This window comes from Anser cygnoides, chromosome Z, assembly GCF_040182565.1.
Source record: "Anser cygnoides isolate HZ-2024a breed goose chromosome Z, Taihu_goose_T2T_genome, whole genome shotgun sequence".
Lineage (NCBI taxonomy): Eukaryota > Metazoa > Chordata > Aves > Anseriformes > Anatidae > Anser > Anser cygnoides.
Genome location: NC_089912.1, coordinates 59,632,367 through 59,654,081, shown reverse-complemented (window position 1 = coordinate 59,654,081; position 21,715 = coordinate 59,632,367). Strand labels below are relative to the sequence as shown.

Here is a 21,715-nt window from a genome sequence, read left to right as displayed (position 1 = left end):
AACAAAGATTTTGAAAACAGCAACACAAATTGATATTAAAAAAAAAAAAAAGTAAGATTTGACCAGATGGGGAAAAACTTCCAGAAGTGATTTCTGTATTGTTTTATTTTTGTATAGTTTTGTAGGCTTTTATGTTTTTACAGGATACGTACTGAAAGAATGAAAGAATTGAAAGCTCGCTTTTATGTCTTTTAAATACTACATAATTCTTAAAGTAAGTCTAATGAAATAATCCATCTTTTATTTAGGATGAAAAGAGGCAGGAGCCTGGTTTTTAAAACCTTTTCATATGAAATTTTGAGGCCTAGGATAATCGTTGTACTTGTTAATTTGGACTTACATAACTTGATACCACAGTTACCTACCTTATTTTGTTTTTTTGTGCATGTTTTGTAGTCTCTTTCACAGCAGCAGTAGGTCTGCAAACTTGTATAAGCACTGTATTTCAAGCCCCCCCCTCCTTTCCTTCCTCGTGATTCTGCAGGAGTGATAACCACACACAACGTGAGCAGAAGTTTACCCTTTCCCACAGTTAACCTTGTCCCGCTTCTCATCCTTTGTAGCCTGTTTCTTTTCCTCTCATGAACCTCCTTAACCCTGAAACCATGCAGCCAACATCCTCACGCCCGTTTCTTCTCCTTGGTTTGACCTCCGACTGCATGCAAGTTGCCAGTGTGCTGCAAGTACATTTCTCTGTCTTGTGTATAAAGTACCTTGATCAGAATTGTGTTGCCAATTATGCCATCATCCAATACACAGTTGTGGGTTTGGAGCGAGGGGGGGATGGTATTTTAGTTTCCTAACTTCAAAAAGGACGTTCTCCAGTGCAGTATCTTTGGCATTGAGTCAACTGTGTTTTGAATCATAGTAGCCTTTTCGTAGGTGTGCAAAAATAATTGTGAAGTGCTGCTAGATCTGGTAATGTTTTGTTCATGTGCTGTGAAGTGACATCAGTGTGAATGACAGTAGAGTTTACATTTCATGTTACAAATCAAAAATCATTCTCCTTGGTTCAGAAGGAATCGAACTGAACTAAATTACTTCATTTATTTTTTTTTTTTGTTTTAAATTTCTTCCTTTTTGAAGTATTATTAGTGTTTGCCACTTCATGGTCCACAGTTGACCAAGCTGAGAGAACTGTTTTTGGTAAGCAAAATTTTTTACTTAGTTGTTTGATTTCTTGCAAACTAAAACTCATGTTACGTTGAGGAGCCACCAAACAAATAATAAGCCAGGAAAATGTTAGTGCTACTCAAGGCTATCAAAAAATTGATGTAAATGGTTGCATTTGAAACAGTTGATCCAGTTTGTTTTGCTGTTTAAAAAGATAACCCCACCTTAATGCATCTTGAAGTACTTACAAGTTACTGCAGTGGTAGCTTCTCGTTGACGTAGTGTGTGTTCAGGTAATTCTAATTGCGGTGGGTACAATGCTCTACCTGGAAGAAATCCATGAAAGGTGATTTATCTTGATAAGTCACCTGATCAGCCTGAACTAATTTGGCCCACAAATGTACTGTGGCAGCATTAATGTGAATTACAGAACTCAGCGTGTAGTCGTCAACACTTGTTTTCTCATGTCCGTACTCTTTGCTTGGAACTAGGCAAACATTCCTGAACATTATCGAGCTTCATGGAAGCCTGTACTTCAGTCTGCATGATGTCATTCGGCAGTAGCGTACTTGAAGAGGGAATCTGATGACCTATTTTACACATCTGTGACTTGTGTGTACCAAGGTTTCTTCTTCTGCTGCTGACATTAACAGGAACGCTTCCATGGTTATCTTTATAAGAAGACTGGTTATTCCCATCTAGCGTTTAATGTTAAAATTGAAGAGGAAAAAGTTACGTAGTCTGATTTTTAATATATAGACTAAAATGCGTCCAAGTAGAAGGTCAAAAACTACTACTTACACATATCTCTTATTTCTTACCATTCCGCTGGACTTTTGTCTTACAGATTTTTCAATCTAGTTGGTTTGACCTTCCAGAACCTGTTTTGATTTGTCACAGATCTAGTGTATGATCTGCCCCATAAACCTAAACTTCAGCTTTCTGTGTCTCCCTGATGCCTTGTCAGTGTTTCTGTTCACGCTCTCGGCATAATGAGAACGTAGATCTAAGACTTCTGTCCCACTTCTGCTAATCTTCCTTCTTGCTTACAGTCCATACCAGCAGCATCCTCTTGTCACTGCAATCATGCCATTTCGATTCAGATTGTATGTGAAGATTTAGGGTCCCGATCCTTAGCTTTTTTCTTAGTTTCTCTGCAGACGTGTCCGAACTGCAGCGAAACATGTGCCTGCAGCTCGAGTACGTGTTCCCTGAAATTAAGAAGTTGGGTGTTAATAGCAGTGTAGCTGGGGGAGGTTCAGTCTGCAAAAGCTGCCCAGGGAGCTGGATTCTAGAGCAGCTTCGTCCTGACCGACATCTGTGCTGTGCAGCTCCAGCGCTGCGGGGACCAGGCGAGCAGATTTGAAGTTAGGCCCAACTACTGTCAGGCTGGGCTGTGAAAGTTCCCTTTGAGAGTCTTCGTTGCCTTTTCGCAGATAAAATTCATCTTCTGTGTTAATTGTAGTAGCCCAGAAAAACATTGCCTCGGGCATAAATCTCTTCTGAGATGTCTTCTGCAGAGATGTCTTCACTATCAAGCTCTTGCGCAGTTCCTTTGACATACCCTGTGGGTTTTTTGGGGGTGTTTTTGTTTGTTTTTAATTTAATTTATCTTTGTGGGTTTGAATGATGTGAGCGTATACAACAGTTACACAGCAATAGCGCTTCTGGTAGCATGACTAGGCCCCAGGTCCAGCAAACATTTGGGGCTTTCGATCACAAGGATCTGCAACCAGAAGAATCATCACGTAATTATTTACGAAATTGTCGATCTGTCTTGTAAACTTCGCCGACATGTTTTTGATAGTAAACCACTAGTTAGAAACAGCTGGGCAGGTAGCATAGACTTTGCTGGGCGACCCCCTCCACTTTTTCTGTAAAAACTCTTTCTGTAAACATTGATGGCAATGATAGCAAAGCGTTTCTTTCAAGGAAGAGCAGTTAATGCTGTATGGTCCTGGGCCTGGTTGTTCACGGACATCTTCCACTGACTCCAGTGAGACCAGTTCCACTTCTGCAGGGAGCAAACGGTAGGATGGCTTCCTTCATTTCCTCTCAGGGAGACGCTGCTGGGGACCCTTACAGCAGTGACAAAACATTTTGTAGCTAAACATTCTCAGAGCTTATGTTTTTATTCTTTAAGTCCTCTTGATACGCTCTGTGATATCTACCTGACACCGGTTTGTGGTGTGCTGAGGGCACTGCCCATGGTGCTGCCTAGTAACTGCCTCTTTTCTCTTGTGAATCCCTTTTTTTTTTCACGATGTGAATCCTTTTTGTCTCATGTCCTCTATGTAGGTTGTTGAGGATAGAGCCCATCCTTCAGCATGTACAGTACATAGCATAACGAGGTTGTGGTTCGTGACTGGAGCTTCTGATTTCTGTGGTAATACAGATCATAATTGCAACCATATGTTCCAGCTTGTTGACTGAGAGTTCTGCAGCGAGTTTCATGAGGTGTGTTGGTGATTTATCTCCCTGACATTTATTCTGATATGCCAAAACCTTGAACAGCTTCAAATAACCAGTTATAAAATAGAAGTGTTTTTTTTAAAAAAAAAAGCCCAGCACTAATAAATAAATAAATAAATCAAAACCCAAGTCCCCTATTGGCTCAAAAATATTTTTCTTTAATTCTTAGCAGAAATTGCTTGTTGAAGGAAAAAAAAAATGATATCTTGCAAACATTAGGGCAAGTGTGAAAGAATTTTATATTGCTGAAAAAAAATGATGCTTTCCAAACTTTTCCTAGCTCTAAGAGAAATAGAGAAATTGAAATTGAGAACTGCAGAATTAATCATTATAAAACTTCAACTAAAATTTTTGTTTTTTCGGAAGGAAAAATACTGTTACGCTTACAAGTTCGATCTTTTCTGAAATCCTATACATTTCAACTCAGGGATGGCGAGGAAGCTGTTTTGACCTCTTCACTTTTTAACCGGTGTCAACAAGGGTATGGATCTCCTCTATGACATGTCTCAGCGGTAAATCTCAAAATGCTTTAACGCGATTAACACCATTATTACGGCTTCAATTTTGAGCATACTGCAGCTGATTAAGTGGGTTGACCCTGTTGTTTACAAGGCCAAAATCTGGGAATCAAACGTCAAGTCTTCTGGCTCGGGGATTCCAATAGGCCACTGTGCTTCTCGTGAAGTATTGTCCAAACTTCGTGATGGTCATCCTTCTGGATGGTGCGGAGTACGGAGGGTTAAGATGTGACCAAAAGGCTTTTGTACTAATTAAAATATTAAATCATAAAAGAGTATAAATATTAATTATTAAAACGGGATATTAACACCTGTTACTGAAGTCCATAAGGAAGTTATGCTTCATAACTTGGAAAATGTTATGTGCATTGCGTACATGTGTGTATGCGGCGTACCACTCAGGATGTGTTCTTCTGCTGCACACTTTCTATCGGAAGATAGTCCAGTAGTTAGGAAAATTGATGGTTTATTTGTTTTTAGATGCACTGATACCATATTACAAATGATTGATACAAATGATTTTTACAAATGATTTTATACAATTATTGGCAGGCCCTTTGGAGGGGTTATAAAGTGAGTGGGCAGGAAAAACTCAGCTATGTTTCAGGTCAGGGTGAGGAACGCTGGTGAAGTACAAGAAGTGATTATTTCTTCTATTGATCTGTGTCCAAATTTGGTTTGCGGGTCCCCTAGTGGATTAATTTCATGTGAAGCTGCATTTGTTACTAAATGACATGTTTAAGTGGTTTCCCTTTCATTCTCCTGCCACATGTCTCTAACACCTTTTTGGGATGGGAGTGTTCAGCCATCGGGTCATTCGCATAAATCATTGTCCAAGCTCATCATAGCAAGGGAGCTGCTTTGCCTTCTGGCTGGCATGTATACTTCTACTACTACACTTTTGGGGTCTGGGGGGAGCTGCCGCCCGTGGGGGACCCGTGCTGGAGCAGTTTGCTCCTGGTGGATGGACCCCGTGGTACGGAGCCGTGCTGGAGTGGTTCTTGAAGAGCTGCTGCCTGTGGGCAGCGCATGCGGGATCGGTTCGGGAAGGACGGCATCCCGGGGAGGGACCCCACGTGGAGCAGGGGCAGAGAGGGACCATGATGGGGCAGAGGAGACGAAGCATTAGGGGCTGATCACAGCCCCCCGTTCCCCATTCTCAACTTTCTCATTCAAAACTTTCCCTGATGGCAACGCTCAGAACCAGGTGAATGTTTGAATCCGTCGAATGAAAATGTCTGCATTAGAACATCTGTATTTCAAAACTGTGCAGCCTTTTAGGCTTGTACAGAAACTTTCAGCATTGACTAGAACCATAAATACATACTCTTTGTTACGCTAAATGTCTTGCCTACTGTTTTTTTTTTAATTGTGGTCAGTATATGGAGAGGGCATTGAATTTGCATAGCATGGGGTAAGATTATCTTGGCGAAGCGAGCATAGTATGAAAATCTTGGCTGTCGTGACTTCTGTAGTTTCGTGATGGCGCGACCTTACTGGTGCTCCTTGTACGTGTAGGGGAGCTGTATTCCGATGGTGTCAATTCTACTCGAAATCCCTGTGCTTAGTGACTTGGTTCTCCACTCGGTATCTACCAAACTTCTTAGCCGCTCTCCAGGGGTGCCCCGTTTCTTCGTAGTTCAGGGATTCTGGAATTTCATCAATCTGGATGGAGCTCACAGTATGATTTCTCTGGCATCTTGTTGGGTATGTATTTAAGAGTCCGTATTTACAGTGTCGCATGTATGGGCTGAAGTGTTTGTTTCTGATTTAGAGGGTTGATTTCCTGAAAGGTTGATTTCATGAAAAACTCGATTTCAATAGCTATTATTTCTAATGAACACTTTCGATAGCATGTGTGGGGGGGTAGCGTTCTCCTTTACCTTTGAGCATAAAAAGCTTGGAAATCTTCCCATCTTTCTTTGATTTCTACGGATTATAGCTTTACCTCCTTGTTTGTGTAGGCCCGTGGAGGAGCTAAGTTGTGTAAAGAATGATCTAAGATTTAATGAGACCTTTCACTAAAATCTTTGTCTCGAACCAACGAAGACAAACCCTTAACACGATTATAACGTAGTTATTTTTTACTTAATGCTCTAGAAGAGCCAGGGGTAATTAAATGTGTTCTGCCAAACTGTAGTTTCCAACACAAGTACAAGATTTTTACATAACCTGATAAATGGCTATTTTTCCTTTTGAACAAGCCATCAAAAACATTTTCCTTCTTTCTGCGAAAGCCTTCCCAGCCAAATTAGAGCAAAGCCAAACAGATCATATGCTTAGCGGTGTATTAGAAGAAACTCTTTTAACAGTTGCAGATTTAAATGTTTATTTCCTTCTCCTGAAGCCAGTAACTATTGTTGAATGGATTTGCAACTTATTTTTTCTGATGGAACTTCTAAGCTATTGGTATGTGGTAGTCATAGTATATAGCAGTGAACATTATTTTTCATGACAGTTGGGTTTGTTTGTCAATTTTGTTCTCTTTCAAGCGAGTGGTGTTTTCCAGAGTGACTCACTTTGGGGAAAGAAAAATACTATTAAGAAGAAAAGAATGTGGCACCTAGGAATAGACATCCTGATGAAAAGAATGGATTTCCATTATTGAAAAATAAACTTCTGTACTACATGGAAATTCACTTATTACCCTTATAGGAAAGTGTGAATTTTTGCTTGCTGCTCAATAACTTGATTTTTTTTTTTTTATTTGGATTTAGAATTTGCTCCAAGTCCAGAGCCGTGTACAGCCAACCTGTGTTGGTTGACGTCTGGCTGATAACTGCCTTTGACAGCCGTAAGTGTCACAGGCTGGGGACATGGTTCAGACAGAAGTGACTGGCTGCTTTGGTGTGCTGCTGGCGTAGAGGTAGCAGCTGTAGTGGTACAGCCACAGTAGCACAGACAGAAGCCATTTACACCTACCTGAGTAGATTTATTTGTTGTTTTAAGACAACAGATAGTTGTAGGCATGATGACCTACGAAGGGAACTTTTTACTCGGGCAGATAATGATAGAACACAGGGGAATGGTTTTTAAACTAAAAGAGGGGAGATTTAGATTAGATGTTAGGAGGAAATTCTTCCCTCAGGGAGTAGTTGAGCACTGGAACAGCTTGCCCAGAGAGGCTGTGGATGCCCCATCCCCGGAGGTGTTCAAGGCCAGGTTGGATGAGGTCCTGAGCAACCTGATCTAGTGGGTGGCATCCCTGCCCATGACAGGGGTGTTGGAACTGGGTGGTCTTTAAGGTCCTTTCCAACCCAAACCGTTCTCTGACTCATTTTACTGGGAACAGTGTTGGGATCCTGAAATGTAAATTCCATTATCAGCTCTGAAGCTACAATACAGCTTTTATTCATTTAATTTTTCATTAACCAATATTTGAGTTGAAGAAAGCAAGCATTATGAAGTTACGTATACGTCCTTCACCGTGGAACATGAGAGAAGACCTAGATAGGTGAGATGCCAATCTGGAAGGCAGAGAAACAGATTTCTCATTGCACAAGTTGTCATCTGGTCCTTTCCATCTTCTCTTTCTGTCCTGTGAGGTAGAAAGAATGGAGATGCACGGAGCTGCCCGGGCAGCGTGGATGTAGGGAGGAAGATGGCTCTCTGATATCTCTAACTCAGCTATGACTTGGCTGGCTGACATGATAATTCTTGCCTCTATGTAAATTGCTGTTGGGGATGTAAAAACATTGCTGATACGAATGTGATGAAGTTAATATCGAAGTTGTTACTGGTAAACAAACTTTCCTTGTTGGAGTATCATTAGAGGCTTGCTCATGCAAAATGCAGAGCAAGTTGGGCCAACAAGCTCTTACATGTTATAGTTACTTAGTGTTTTAGGTAAATGTTTTCATGTTTGACCTTTCTAGGTAAGTCTCTGGGTAGTATTCCTTCCTTTGTGCCAATCATTGCCATTCTGTGATCTTTCCTTGCTCATTTTGGAACGTTTTGGTGAGGTTTGTAATCGACTGTTACCGTAGGACTGCTGCAGTTCAATGGACAGATTTTTTTACTCGGCAGAGATCCAAACCTCGTCTTCCTGCTACGGATATTAATAATGACAGAGTTGAGACCCTGTCACTCTCCTGAATCGTGTAGGTAATAAATTTAGAAACCAGATTTCATAAGAGAGTTGTGGTCAGGAAAAGGACAAGGTTTTTTGTCTAAATGAAAAATTTTAGAACGAGCAGAGCTCTGGAATAATTCCTAATAATTGTTAAGACTAAATTTCTCGTCACTTCTGTTGATTTTTGTGGGTTTTTTTTCAGTATTATAAGGATCTGTAACTGATAATTATACAGACATAGAATCCCAAAATGAACGAACAGAGAATTTTTGCTTTCTTACTGGTCTTAGCTCACACAAAGAAAACCACATTAATTAGTTAATCCAGTAAGGGAGATGGTTTTATGCCGCAGTTAAGTCAGTTTGATTTAAATCCATTTATTTATGCCATGAATATGCATGAGTGGTAGTTCTGTATTAAACAGTTATTGAACTTTTAAGTTTTAATACGTGTCTAGGGTGATGCACGTGTCTGTAGGTTGTCTGAGGGTGACAGAATTGTATCAGTAGGTTTGCTCAACTTCAGCTGGCACTTAACCTTCTTGAAGCCTTATTAATATTTAAGGTGAGCTTCCAGGATTTATTTTGCACTCCACATCCTGTGAAGAGTATACCTAAAACATGCAGACTTTAATCAGAAACCCACTTCCAAGAACTCATGGTGATTGTAATGGGGTGCACAAGGCTGTCAGGATGGCTTCCAGCATCCCGTCTTTTTTTCTTTCCACCATGCCACCTCTACTGTCCTGTGCCATTTCTGTGTATAGCAGGCAGCGTCTAGACCAGTGCAGTGCCCAGGTGGATGCTCACAGCTGGTGCTGTGGCTGAAGGGCATTAGGAAGGGACAGCAGGCATGTCTTAAACAGGGCTTTGTTTTCCTTTGGGATTTTTTTTTCTTGTCCTCCTTTCTTCTCTTTTAGAGAACTGTGGATTGGGAAACCTAAGTCTTGTCTTCAATTAAGAGAAAGAGTTGTCTTCTAATCCTTTTATAAGTCTTCGTCCTGTAAAATGCAGGCAGGAGCGCCCACCCTTCCTCCCGCTGCTGAGGTGGTGGCTCGGGAGAGGCTGCCTGGGAGATTGCAGGATCCTGGATCTGCTTCATCTGAAGGAACCTGATCTGCTCTGCTCTGCCATCAGGAGCGTATTGTCAGTATGTAATGCTAGTTGTACGTAAGAAAAACTTGAGCATTAGAGTCCCCGTCGTAGCTACGCTCAAACACTCTGGAAAAGGTTGGTTTGTAAATTCTCTTCATCCTTTAGAACAAACTAGTTTTCAGCAGGGCCGAATTAGGGTTTAAGTGAACTAGGGCCATGCAGACAAGAAATAGGTCTTACACAACTGATTCTTGCTGTACCAGTCATGTAATACCTCTCTGAATACCAGGCTTTGTTAAGTGAAATTGGAAAAATGAGGAGTAGAATATGAGAGAAGTGAATCATTCGCTGAGCACCATCTTAGCTATTTATTTTTTCTCTGTATTCTCAAGGACAATCTTGTATTAAAGTTATCAAGCTTGCAGACTTTTATTTTGGACTGGCAAAAGATCGTGTCATTTTTTTAAACAGAAATTTAACTAGAGGCTGCCTGCCTGAAAGCAGGTCTTCTTTCCAGCTGTGTAAGCTGGTCTTGCATTACTCTCTAAATGCTTTACTTTTGAAGTTTTTGTGTAAGCGTAGAAGCTACGCAGTTCTTACCCTAAAGAGAAAAGACCCTCAAGATTGTCATTAATCATAGCTGACAGTGGAGTATTCCAGGATGCGTCATATATAACCCTTCCTAGTGCTCTACTTGGAAAAGGGCATGTATTTACGGCTTCAAAATTGGTTATGGTGCTGATCTGGACTGTGGTTATCCACAGAGAATCGTTCCTGCTATGTCCCAGTAGCTTCAGTGGAAACCTTTTGAGGTCAAGCCCTAAACTTCCAACTCGTTAGCTTTGGCAAAGGTGCTGAGTGCTTGTGGGGAGCAAGTTAAATATGAGGGGGATGGATCTTTATCGTGTTTTGTAATCTGTAGTGATGGAGGAAATAGAGGTGTGTTTCCTTTTTCACAGTATAGCAGGTGGAGCACTTTCTTAATTAAAAAAAAAAATGAAAACCGTTTAACTGTTATGGCAAAGTCACGATATTTAAAGCCACCAGCTGTTACGGTCAAGTCACCGTGTTTAAGCTTTTGAAGAAGATGGTGTAGCCTTCCAGTTACAGCCCGTGTTGTATCGTGTATGCAGATGGCCCCGATGTCTGGAGGGGGAATGCTGTGCTAGGATGTCTCCAGCCAGTTTCAGTCCTTCGGCTGTGCATGATGTCTTTCAGATGAGAGAGCTTAAGGTTTAAGATGCAATTTTAGAACTTCTTGCGATTTAGATGCTTGAATAATACTCCGAAGAACTTCTGTTTACGTAGTCACTGGTGAACACTTAGTTCGTTCGTGTTAATCACTGCTTCTTATAGAGAAGTGTGGAGGATGGAACAAAACTAGTGTAAGGAAAGGAGTTGTACTACACAGAGGACATAATTCTATTTTCTAAGCAAAATTTTTGGAACTCTCTTAGATTTCTGTAGTGCGAGATATGATGACATGCATGGCAAATTACCTATACAGAAAACTTCTTAGAATTTTAGAAGTTTTAAAACATAAATGCTATAAAAACATGGCTGGAAAATAGAATAGTAAGTATTGAAAGACACCTATTTAAAGGGAATAATAACAGCTGCTTGCAGTTCTGTCACATGCAGTCTCCTGGGGAGAAACAATGAAAATATAAAAATTTTTTCCTAATAATCTGATGAAGGCAACCACCTAGTTGTCCAGTGCTTACAGAGTCAGATGATTTGAGATACCGAGTGTTCAGAACAATATTTCAGACTTTTGAAATGAATACTCGATGGAGATAGTATAGGCTTGTTAGGCCAGGATATTCTTCTGGCAATGGGATGAAAGCAAAACCACTCCTGATCCTGCTAAATTGAAGGCTGCTTTTCCATTTCACAACACGCAGAGCCAAGGCATGGAAAGGTTGCGTTTCATCCGAACGTGCGTGTGGCTGACTTCAGAGCTTCTCAAGGTACTTGTCCACCAACTTATCCCAAAGCCATTCCTTTACTGAGCAATCTTAAGTCGGTTGTAATTGTGGATATTGGAAATAAATTCTGTCCTCAGAAGCGGAAACGCAGGTGTCTTTCTGGGAACAAAATCAGAACAGTTGCTGTTCGTGGTGAGCGTCTCCGATCAGGTGGTAGGATGTGCACGTGGAGGACTTTGTGAGATCATGCGAGTCTCCGTACAGTAAAACTTATTTTTTCCTCCACGATTCAGTTGTTCAGCCTCAAGAAACCAAATCAACAGCAGTAAATCTGGAGGGTTATTTTTCTGGAATTTAAGAAAACAAACAAAAAAACCAACAATCTGATTGAGAATAATAGCAAGTCTGGGCACTACTCCAAGCAGACACATCCCCATACTTGAATAAATACGGCACTCCATTGCGACAAATTCTGACCTTGCCTGAGATTATCCATGGGCTTTCCTGTCCCAAGATATTTGATAGAAGAAATCGGATTAATCTCATCAGAAAGCTATCAAAATGACTCTTGTTCAAATTATTTTGCCGTGACCAAGCAGGGAGTGGAGGCAAAGCCCTCTTCCATTGACATTTTGAGGCAAAAAAAGCATCAGTCTCCTAAGGTCTCTCCCAAACAGCATCCGGAGCATCTGCTCCCAAAATCAAGTCTAACATCACACTGCAACTTCTAGAGGTAGGCCTGGTATTTCAATTAATCTGAATAATACTTTGTTGATTGAATGGTATTTGCCAGAAGTCTTAAACATAACCTTGCTTTGTTGCAGAGAAATGTTTCCTGATTTCAAGCATATTTTTTTCCTCCTCGAGTTCCTCTCTTCTAATTTTCTGTTTGGGGATTGTTTGTGCTGTCATTTCTATTAAACATTAAATTAGGTATTTGCCATAGAACATAGTCTTCAGGGTCTTGTTTGTTGCTTCTAGGTCGGAGCAACCTGGGCCATGGACAGAAGCTCTAAAGCCTTTGATTTTTGTAACAGTTATTCTTGGACAGGAATGACACGTAACCTCCATTAGAGAACTGCTTATTATGAAAAGGGTTTATGCAACTGAAAGTACAGCATTTTACATTTTTGTAACGTAAGTTGTCCTGAAATAGTCTTAGCATAGATGGAAAATGTGCTTGTTAGCCACGTTCCTATTACTGCCCAGCATTCTTTTTAATTTTTTTTTGTAAACTTGTAGCTTGCAATGGCTGCTGACCTTGTTGTTGTTACAACTGTTGTGTTGGTCAAAAATCTTCACTAATCAGTTCGGTATTTTCGTCTTTTTGAGCTTTTTCCTTCACTATCTGGAGTTGTAACCCGCTGAAGCTTTGCGCAAGTTGTACCATTGCCCAAACAAACAACGTTCAGCTTCTGTAGCAGTCACAGAAGAAAAGTCCTGGTGACAGCACTTGGTGCAGCTGAGTGATTTAATTGCAGCATTAAAACGAACAAACGCGGGGACAATTATTGCGCGCGGCTGGCCTGCTGCGTGCCTTTGCCATTTATGCTAATGCTATTTCATGAATTGAAAATACATTATGTTTAACATGGGCACTTCTGGGGCCGGGTAAGTTTGCTAAATAAGTACAGCAAGCGATACGAAGAAAACAAATGGTAGGCTGGAAGACTCGTGTCTCTTCTGCTTTTTTCTCTTCCATTCCTGCACTCTTGTTTACTTGCAAGACCCCCCTCAGAAGGGAGGATTTAGGTAAAAACTTATTTTGAACAATATATAGAGAATTAAAATCTAATTAGTAATTTCTAGATCAGTCTAAAACGTGTTAAACACAGTCCCATGTCGTTTACCAAGTTAAGTTAATGCTTTGTCACATGATTTGTACCTACTGGTGGATTTTTCTTCTTGCTAAATAGCAAATATTTCTCTCTGCCATTTGGCTCCATCATATTTTCACTGGAAGAAGAAGAAAAAAAATCTCATGTGCTTTTGCAGTTTGTGTATTGGAAAATAATGTGTTCTCAATCAGCGCTGCAGTGTTTCTCTTCCTGTCTTTTTAATAGCGTCTTTTTTCCTCTGTTTTTTCGAACACCCCCTGCCCTGCCCCTCCACATCACTCCCTAAAACTCAGGGCATGCCCAGGTATTTTAGGTCATTTCAGCATCTTATCGGTATGTCAAGAGCCGTTGTATTTGCAAATTGTAGTAGTCAATCCATATAGCAGATGCATGAACTGTGTAAAACTTTGCTTCGGCATATATTCAGAGCTCTGCAGTTAATTAATTTCAAATTAAATTTTCACCGTGGCTTGGCACATAAGTTGAAACAAGCACAAGGCAAGTACTAAAGATGGAAACCTGCAATACTTGTAATTATTGCACCTTATGTACGAGTTAATTCTTTTGTTGTGCAGCGCTGACATTTTCGTTGTCACTTCATCCTCCTTAGGAGGCAGAAGTTGAAAAGAAGTAATGACTGTATAAATTAAAATTTATAGTGCTGCCTGCTTAGTGTGGGTGTCATGCTAGACATAATTCCTTACGAAGTGTGGTGTCCGGTATGGAAATTGTCATTGTATCCTTGCTCAAGCGTAGGAAGGGATTTTATCATCTGCCAAAATGCCAAATGCTTTCAACTTGGATTGAATGCGGTCCACTACCCGTAAATTACAATCAGGCGTGCATGTGGGTGTCTTATCATTAAACTCCGATGTCTGTGTGAGAAGTGTAGGAGTTAATAAGGGCTCGGGGCGTAGTTGATACAGTGTGTGCTTTTTTCTAAAAAACTTGTTCTGAATGTATTTTAGAGTCCTTTAATCCCCATCTTCCTTGAAGACGTTAACGCCGTGCTTGGTTAAAGGAATGTTAATTAAGCACTTCTATGTTTTGCTTTGTTTTTCTCTTCTGGGCTTGTACCAAGTGGGGATTTAGAATCTAGCTAACGATGTCCGTAGACTCTGCTTGAGTATTTAAGGCATCTTTATGCAACTTGGTGCTGATTTTAGGTAATCACTGTGATAACTACATCATGGCGTTCCATATATTTGGAGGCAGGTGTTTCTGTAGCTGCTTATGCTTTTCCTAAATGCCTAAGGTTAATCAAGAGAAGCATGGCATAGATTCAGTTATGTCCAAGTGAAGATTCCTGGACGTGAAATTAATAGGAACAATAATAATAAATCAAGACATGCATTGCTTTAATTATACGGCTTAAGCTCCGCAGTCCGTATACAGCAAAATGCTTAGAATCAGGATTAAATATTGTTGTGGTTTAACCCGGCCGGCAGCTAAACACCACACAGCCGTTCGCTCACCCTCCCCCCTCCCTCTCTGGGATGGGGGAGAGAAACGGGAAAGTGAAGCCTGTGAGTTGAGATAAAGACAGTTTATTAAGACAGGAAAATAATAATAACAATAATAATAATAATAGTGATAATGGTAATAGTATTAACAATAATAATGTGTAAGAAAACAAGTGATGCACAATGCAATTGCTCACCACCCGCTGACCGATGCCCAGCCTATCCCCGAGCAGCCGGCCCCCCACCCCGGCCAGCCACCCCTATATATTGTTCAGCATGACGTCAGATGGTATGGAATACCCCTTTGGCCAGTTTGGGTCAGCTGTCCTGGGTCTGTCCCCTCCCAGCTCCTGCTGCACCCCCAGCCTGCTCGCTGGCAGGACAGAGCGAGAAGCCGAAAAGTCCTTGGCCTGGTGTAAACACTGCTCTGCGACAATTAAAACATCAGGGTGTTATCAGCGCTCTTCTCATCCTAATCCAAAACATAGCACCCTACCAGCTACTAGGAGGGAAAATTAACTCTGTCCTAACTGGAACCAGGACAGATATGGATATTCAGTCTTGTCTTAAATTACATAGCTCTGAATCTTTGGTGTTCCATTGCAGCAGTGTGGCCAGCTGAGTGGAAGCAATCTGATGGCTGGAGCAACAGTAAGCTGTGCTTGGCAACCTGGATTGCCTTTGCAATGGTAAAAGGACAACGCTTGCAGATGAGGGAAGAAGGGTTGAAGATGTCTGTCTGGCTTTATTAAGGTTTTTGAGAGTCCTCTGTGGCATCTTTTGGTCTATTTTCCCACGTGCCCAGTGATAGGATGAGGGGGAATGGGCTAAAGTTGCGCCAGGGGAGGTTTAGGTTGGATATTAGGAAGAACTTCTTTACCAAAAGGGTTGTGAGGCATTGGAACGGGCTGCCCAGGGAAGTGGTTGAGTCGCCATCCCTGGAGGTCTTTAAGAGACGTTTAGATGTAGCCCTTAGTGATATGGTTTAGTGGAGGGCTTGTTAGTGTTAGGTCAGAGGTTGGACTGGGTGATCTTGGAGGTCTCTTCCAACCTAGATGATTCTGTGATCTTTAAATGGAACGTTAGGATCTGGATGGGTAGACTATGGCATGGGTGAGGCACTGGCTTAAAGAGTAGTGGGTTGTCCCCCCTGCCACTGTCAGTTATATTTGTCTCTCCCACCACCAGGACATCTAAACACGTTCTAGTTACCCTTTCAAAAGCTTTCATGTGTTTGTTTCACAGTTTCTTAGAAACCCAGTTGCTGGGTGCAATTCCACGTTGACTTGGAATCCAACAGAAGTACCAGCTGCTGTTCAGAGAAGCTCAGACCACGCGCTGCGACTCTTGTCCGTGTGTTTCCACCTCTCCTCCTTTTTTGCTGATGTTTGCAGTTGTGTGGCCACGTGGTGAGCTGTCACGCATCTGAGCTGGCTGAAAAATTGCCCTTCCCCTCAACGTGGCTAAAGAAATTTCTTTTCCTGTGGCTACGCAAGTGTGTTTTTCGGTTGGTTGGTTTTGTTTTTTTGTTTTTTATATCTTTTTCCCTTCCAAGGGAACAGAAAGTGGGAAGAAATGCCCAAAAGGAAGGGAAGGGGCTGCCTGTTTTGGTGGAAGTTAGGTTAAAATCTCCATTGACATGCACCCTTTATCAGTTACATTGGTTACTCTAACTTGTGTTTACCGATTCCTTCAAAAAGCTTTGAAAAACCTGCAAGATACGCTTATGTATAAGAGTTATGCGAATAGCAAGGGTCAGTGCAACTTTTCTAATAGCATGACACATCTGTGAAAGTGCCTGATTTGAGTTTTACATGTTTATGTTTAGCAGGCTGATCCTAAGTTCTTTTTGGCTTGAATTGGGATGGTTTAGCACTGAACCTGCCCAAGTTGATGTACCTCTTTCTTTCCTCATTTGGAAAAGGTTTAAAAACCTTTCTACATTTCATACTCTCCTTCCTCTGCAGTTGAGTCACGGTACGTGTTAGTGCTCTTGGGGACCTTTGGTTTACAACCACTGTGAGCCCTTAATACGACGACTGGAAGTTGTCTCACTGCCATCTACAAGCAATTCAGAAGTTGAGCCTGTTTTCTTACCTGTTTCTTGCTTATTTTATTATTACTATTATTTTGGGGGGGCTACGTCAACGTGGAGTTTGCTAACTAGCAAAATGAATTTCATTTTGAGAAGATAGTTTGAAACTGGAAGAATCCTCCCACCCTCCTTATAGTTAGTTGACTTCAGTCAAGAATGCTTGTGTAAATATGCGTGTGGGAAGTTGGTGGTTTTGTTTTTTAGGAAGAAAATCAGATCGTGACCTTGAGTGAAGATTTTCCTTGTCTGAAAAAGAAGCGGAAATCGAATTGTGGGAGGTTTTAGGAGAGCTTACTCTTGGCTGGAAGGAAAATCTAGATCAAATTAATCTTGCCAAGAATGGGAGATGTTTTTAGGCACTGGATGGATGGATGGATGCTTGATGCCTACAGGTTTTGTATGCATATATTTATGTAATAGAAAAACTGTTTTATATCAATAAAATGTAACCATACATACATATTCTTTACATAAACATTCATATATATACACCTGGTGCGTATCAACCTACCTAGCTTTACATGAAAATACGTATAAGCTTTATATCCAAATAATTTTCATGTAAATGTCATCTGAGGAATATATGAATACAAAATATATGTATAAATACAAGACTATGTGGGCATGTAATATGTAGATAATATAAAAATACTAGTGGAAAATATGAACAGGTTGCCTAGAGAAGCTGTGGATGCCCCATTCCTGGATGCATTTGAGGGCAGGTAGGATGGGAAACAACCTGGTCTGGTGGGAGGTGTCCCTGCCCATGGCAGGGGGTTGGAATTTGATGACTTTTAAGGTTCTTTCCAACCCAAACCTTTCTGTGATTCTGTGAAATACCTGGCAATATTTTGGCTCGTGTAACTTCAGTTTTGACGTCAGGGTTATCTGTAACTCACTGCTGACTTCTGAACTGAGAATGGATAATTTGAATTCATTATCTAGTACAGCATATTTGTAATCTGTTCTCTTTTCAGTGATTTGAGCTTTCATCGGCAGTTGGGATGTGAGCTCGGGATCTCTCTCCCTGCAGCTGCAGCAGTAGGTCCTGCACCTGATTTGCCTTGGCCCAACGTTTTGTTTTTATTTCCTGACGAAGTAATCAGGAAACCGGGTAGTTTACTGCTTGCTGATATTTGTTCTTTGGTCCAGTTTCAGAAATTACTTACAAAGCTAAGGTTGTTTCCAGAAATATTATTTCACTCACTGCTACCATGGGAAACTTTCGTTCTGAATGGGTTTGGTAAAGCCAGTGAAATTGTTCTTGTTCTTAAACACCTTGCTGGGCTGGTTTGGTTTGAGCTGATTAATGGATATTGTCCAGTGCCTTAACCGAGAGCAAACAGAATATATTCAGGCCAAGGGCATATAGAGGTAAATGCCATTATTAAGTAGAAAATTCTCATTTTTTTACAGATAGGGGAAATAGAGGAAATAACATACTCGCAGCTTGACTAAAATTACACAATGAGTTGACATTACAACTCAGAGTAAAATTCCAGTGTCCTGATCTTTATCCTCATCATTTAACTGCTGGGCCTCGCTTCAAGGTTAATAAAACATACTGCTTGCGTGTGATAACTTGTGGAAGATTCCCACTTAACTAAAATCGTTTCAGATGGTTTTAGATGATGTACGTACAGCATATGCATGTCTCCTTTTGTCTAGTCTTGCTCATAGTAATTCTTTGTTTTGCTAAGTTGAGTTGAAGACATAGGCAATCAATATCAATTTTTCCCTTCTGAGGAAGTGTGCTGTCGGTGTTCTTGAAGAACCCCTGTAATGGAGTAATTAATGTAAAACGCAATTAGATCAACTGGAATTTTGATAGGTGCAAATACCGTTGAATATTTTAGTATAGGAGTATTTAAGCAACCGTATTTATGCAACCGTATAATCAACAGACCTCAATAATGGTGATTATAGGAGGTTGAGAGCAGCCAAGCAGGAGGGAGAAGGAGAGGATTGCCGGGAGGCTGCGACGTGTGTCCAGGCAGCCAGGAAGCCGTCGTGCCAAGGCTCGGAGCCTGGAGCCTCGGGCTAGCCTCGCTGGTGCCAGCGGCGTGCAGGGCTCCGTCGCCAGATCCGCTCCTCTGATTCACCCTGACGGTTCCCTGGGCTGCAGCTGGCTCGGGGCAGCAAGCGTACGTACCGAGCAGCTTGGCAACAGCATTGGGTCGTAATTTTGCCTGCAGTTAGCCGAGCGATAGTGGTGCAAATGCGGAGTGAGGAGAGGGGATAGCAGAAACGTTTTCACAAAAAAATCTAAAAATATTCTAATTGAACTACTGAGAAGCAGGTTAGGCCAAACAGGATGGCTCTGCGAAAGTGGTAGCTGCTGATGCTGAAGGTCTACAAAGGATGGCTCTGCAAAAGTGATAGCTGCTGATGCTGAAGGTCTACAAAGCTTGGTTATGTAGTTTTGGAGCGCAGTCGTGTGTCACCCTCCAGGGCAATGCTGCAGCTCAAGCCAGCCTTTTAACGCCCAGGTTAGTCTTGTCCGGAATGAGGTATAGTATATTCTAAGTTACTTTCAAAAGTTATATTAATAATTTGACTTTCTCAAACATTGGCATAGACCAATCTTACATGCCAACATAGAAGACACTTGTGGAGAGTTCTCAATCTTTCCTGATCGTGCTCCCAGAGACCAAAGGCCCTATGGTTTATGGGTTGGCACTATTATGAAATCTTTATGAGCAGGAAAAGCCTAAAGAAATCCCTTGCCCTGCAGGACAAAGTTTAGGGTGCCGAAGACAAAACTTCCTGGAACTCCCCATGTATACTAGAAACAAAATAAAGCACCTTGAAATTTAGCTCCTCACACTGTGGCAAATGGAGATCTTTTATCTGTTTCATGCTATAGAGTAGTTTAACATAAACTATAAAACTTTATTAGTATGTAGTATGTAATTGTCTTTTTATGGGGTAGTTGAATGTTAGCACACATTTCTATATAATTGAAATGTGAACTTCCGATTTTTGTTTAAAAAAAAAAAATTATAGAGGCAGAGTTAATGCTTAATCAGTGTTTTTTCTCCCCCAATAGAGCTGTATTTTTGTAGTTAGAGGATCTGATGCATCGAAGCCTTGCCCAGCACCATTCCCTTCGCACTGGCCATCGACTCAAAAGACAAGCAACTTAAATAGGTAATAGATGCATAAGAGGACTCTGAATAGGGAGGGTATCACGCGTTGCAGCTCCATTTTGTTGGGTTGCATCCAACCGTGGTGTCTGGTGACAAGAACTTGTTCCTCTCTGATGCCTCTGGCCACGATTTCAGGGCAGAGAACGAAGCCAAAGGGCAGGTGCTAACATAAAACAGCTCATTAACGTTGTCAGTAATTTTAATGCCCTGCTTTTTAAGGGTGAGCAGAGAGGCGGGATTCTTCCAACTGAGGTGCCGTTTTCTGCTCATTTAGATGCTGAAAAATTTTGCCCCGGTTTACCTATGGGTACCCCTGTTTTAGGGACAGGACTTAATTCTTCAAGGCTACCGTTTTTCTCAGTGCTTTCTCACTAAAAGTACCATTTTTATTATGTTTTCATATGGTTGGAGCTGGTATTGATGCCTGTAGATGCGCCTACGTAGCACTTTGTGTAGTGAAATCCAATGTTCAATTGCTCCTTTTTCAAACTTCAGTTGTTTGTGATGAAACTTTTCATGCTGAGTATCTTCCCTAGGCTGATTTTTATTTTATTTTTTGGCACTGCTTTGATTGAAAACAGTTCTTCTGTTTTTGAGAATGAGGTTAGGGAAAAATGTTGTTTAACCAATGCTGAATTCTTACATCTGTTTTATTGAGGAGTTTGAGTCTTCATGCCTTGGAACGGGCTCTTGAGATTTGGGAGGGGGGTTAGGGGAGAGAAACCATGGACAAAGATGTGGCATTTGCAATCCCTGCTAAAATTTACTAAATCTGGCCAAGCTGCAAGGTTCTGAAACTCGCTCTTTGCATACATTAAGCAGAAACTTGTTTAAAAACTGGCAGCAAAGTTGGTCTGAACGTAGTTTTCATGAAGCGCGTTCCACGGAGCATCGTGCCAGCGAGGTTTGGGATGCGGCACCCCTGAGGGAACGCTGTGAGCTCGTTCCAGGATGCAGGGGGGGAGCAGGGGGCTCAGTGGGACCTTCCCTGCAGTTGCTTCGTCCAATTGCTGGCGGATGCCACGGTTTCAAGCAAGAGAATGAACACTTGGGGGCTTTCTCCTGCTGGGTGCGGCAGGTAGCATGGGAGAGGAACTTACTGCATACGAAGTATTGTGGCTTAGAGCAAAAATAGGGACAAAAAAATAGGATTAAAAACCATGTTTACTGCATGTGTGTGTCAGGGAGAAGTGGCAGTGTCTAAGGAGCTTAAACAAGCCTTTTCAGAAACAAGGGTCAGGCAGAGAGGTTGAAGATGCTGAGGCTTAGCTGTTGAGATTTAGTTCAGCGATGGGATAGAGGGAATAACTCACTCGTGCTCATTTTCTCGTGTCTCACATAGGAAACTTGGGTTCATTGTTGAGAGAAGTGCCTGCGATTACAACATGTCCATTAGAGCAGCGCGGTAAACTTGCTAAGTGATACAAAACTCTTAACTGGTGTGGAAAAATCAGCTGTTAGATGCCTGGATCTGTCTAGCGACATTACAGGTCGCTTCCATCAGTGGCAGGGTTTCTCCTCCTTTTCCCCCTTTTGTAGGGATGAAGTTGTGAGCATACTGCTTCGAAACCATTAGGTATTATATACCCTGCTTAGTACAACTTACCCGAGAAACCCGAGGATCCATGAAATAACAATCGTCAGTCAAAAGGAAAGTTTGAGGCTCGTTATTTATGGTTATATCATCTGAGACCAAAAAAAAAATTGATGCCTCTATATGCTACTGTCATCTGCATAAACAAATAGAAGTGAACTGAAGCGCAGCATGGACAACCATAATTTTTGCAGCTTCCCAAAATTGTGAACATCTGTGTCACCATAGGAGCTCTTGTGTATTTTGCGATTCGTGATTAGAACGGATCTGCCTTGTGGTAGGAGAAGAATGGGAAGTGTCACAAGCTTTTGTTACTGTTTGTTCCGGTAACTGAACAGCACATTTTTCATGTTAAGTCTTACGTGGTGTTTGAAGTTCA

General features: G+C 41.4%; 1 protein-coding gene across 13 annotated transcripts in view; it reads left to right on the top strand.

The window, feature by feature from the left end:
• Window positions 1-21,715, top strand: part of DYM (dymeclin) — a 206,531-nt gene that overhangs the window by 39,922 nt on the left and 144,894 nt on the right. The window lies entirely within an intron of this gene.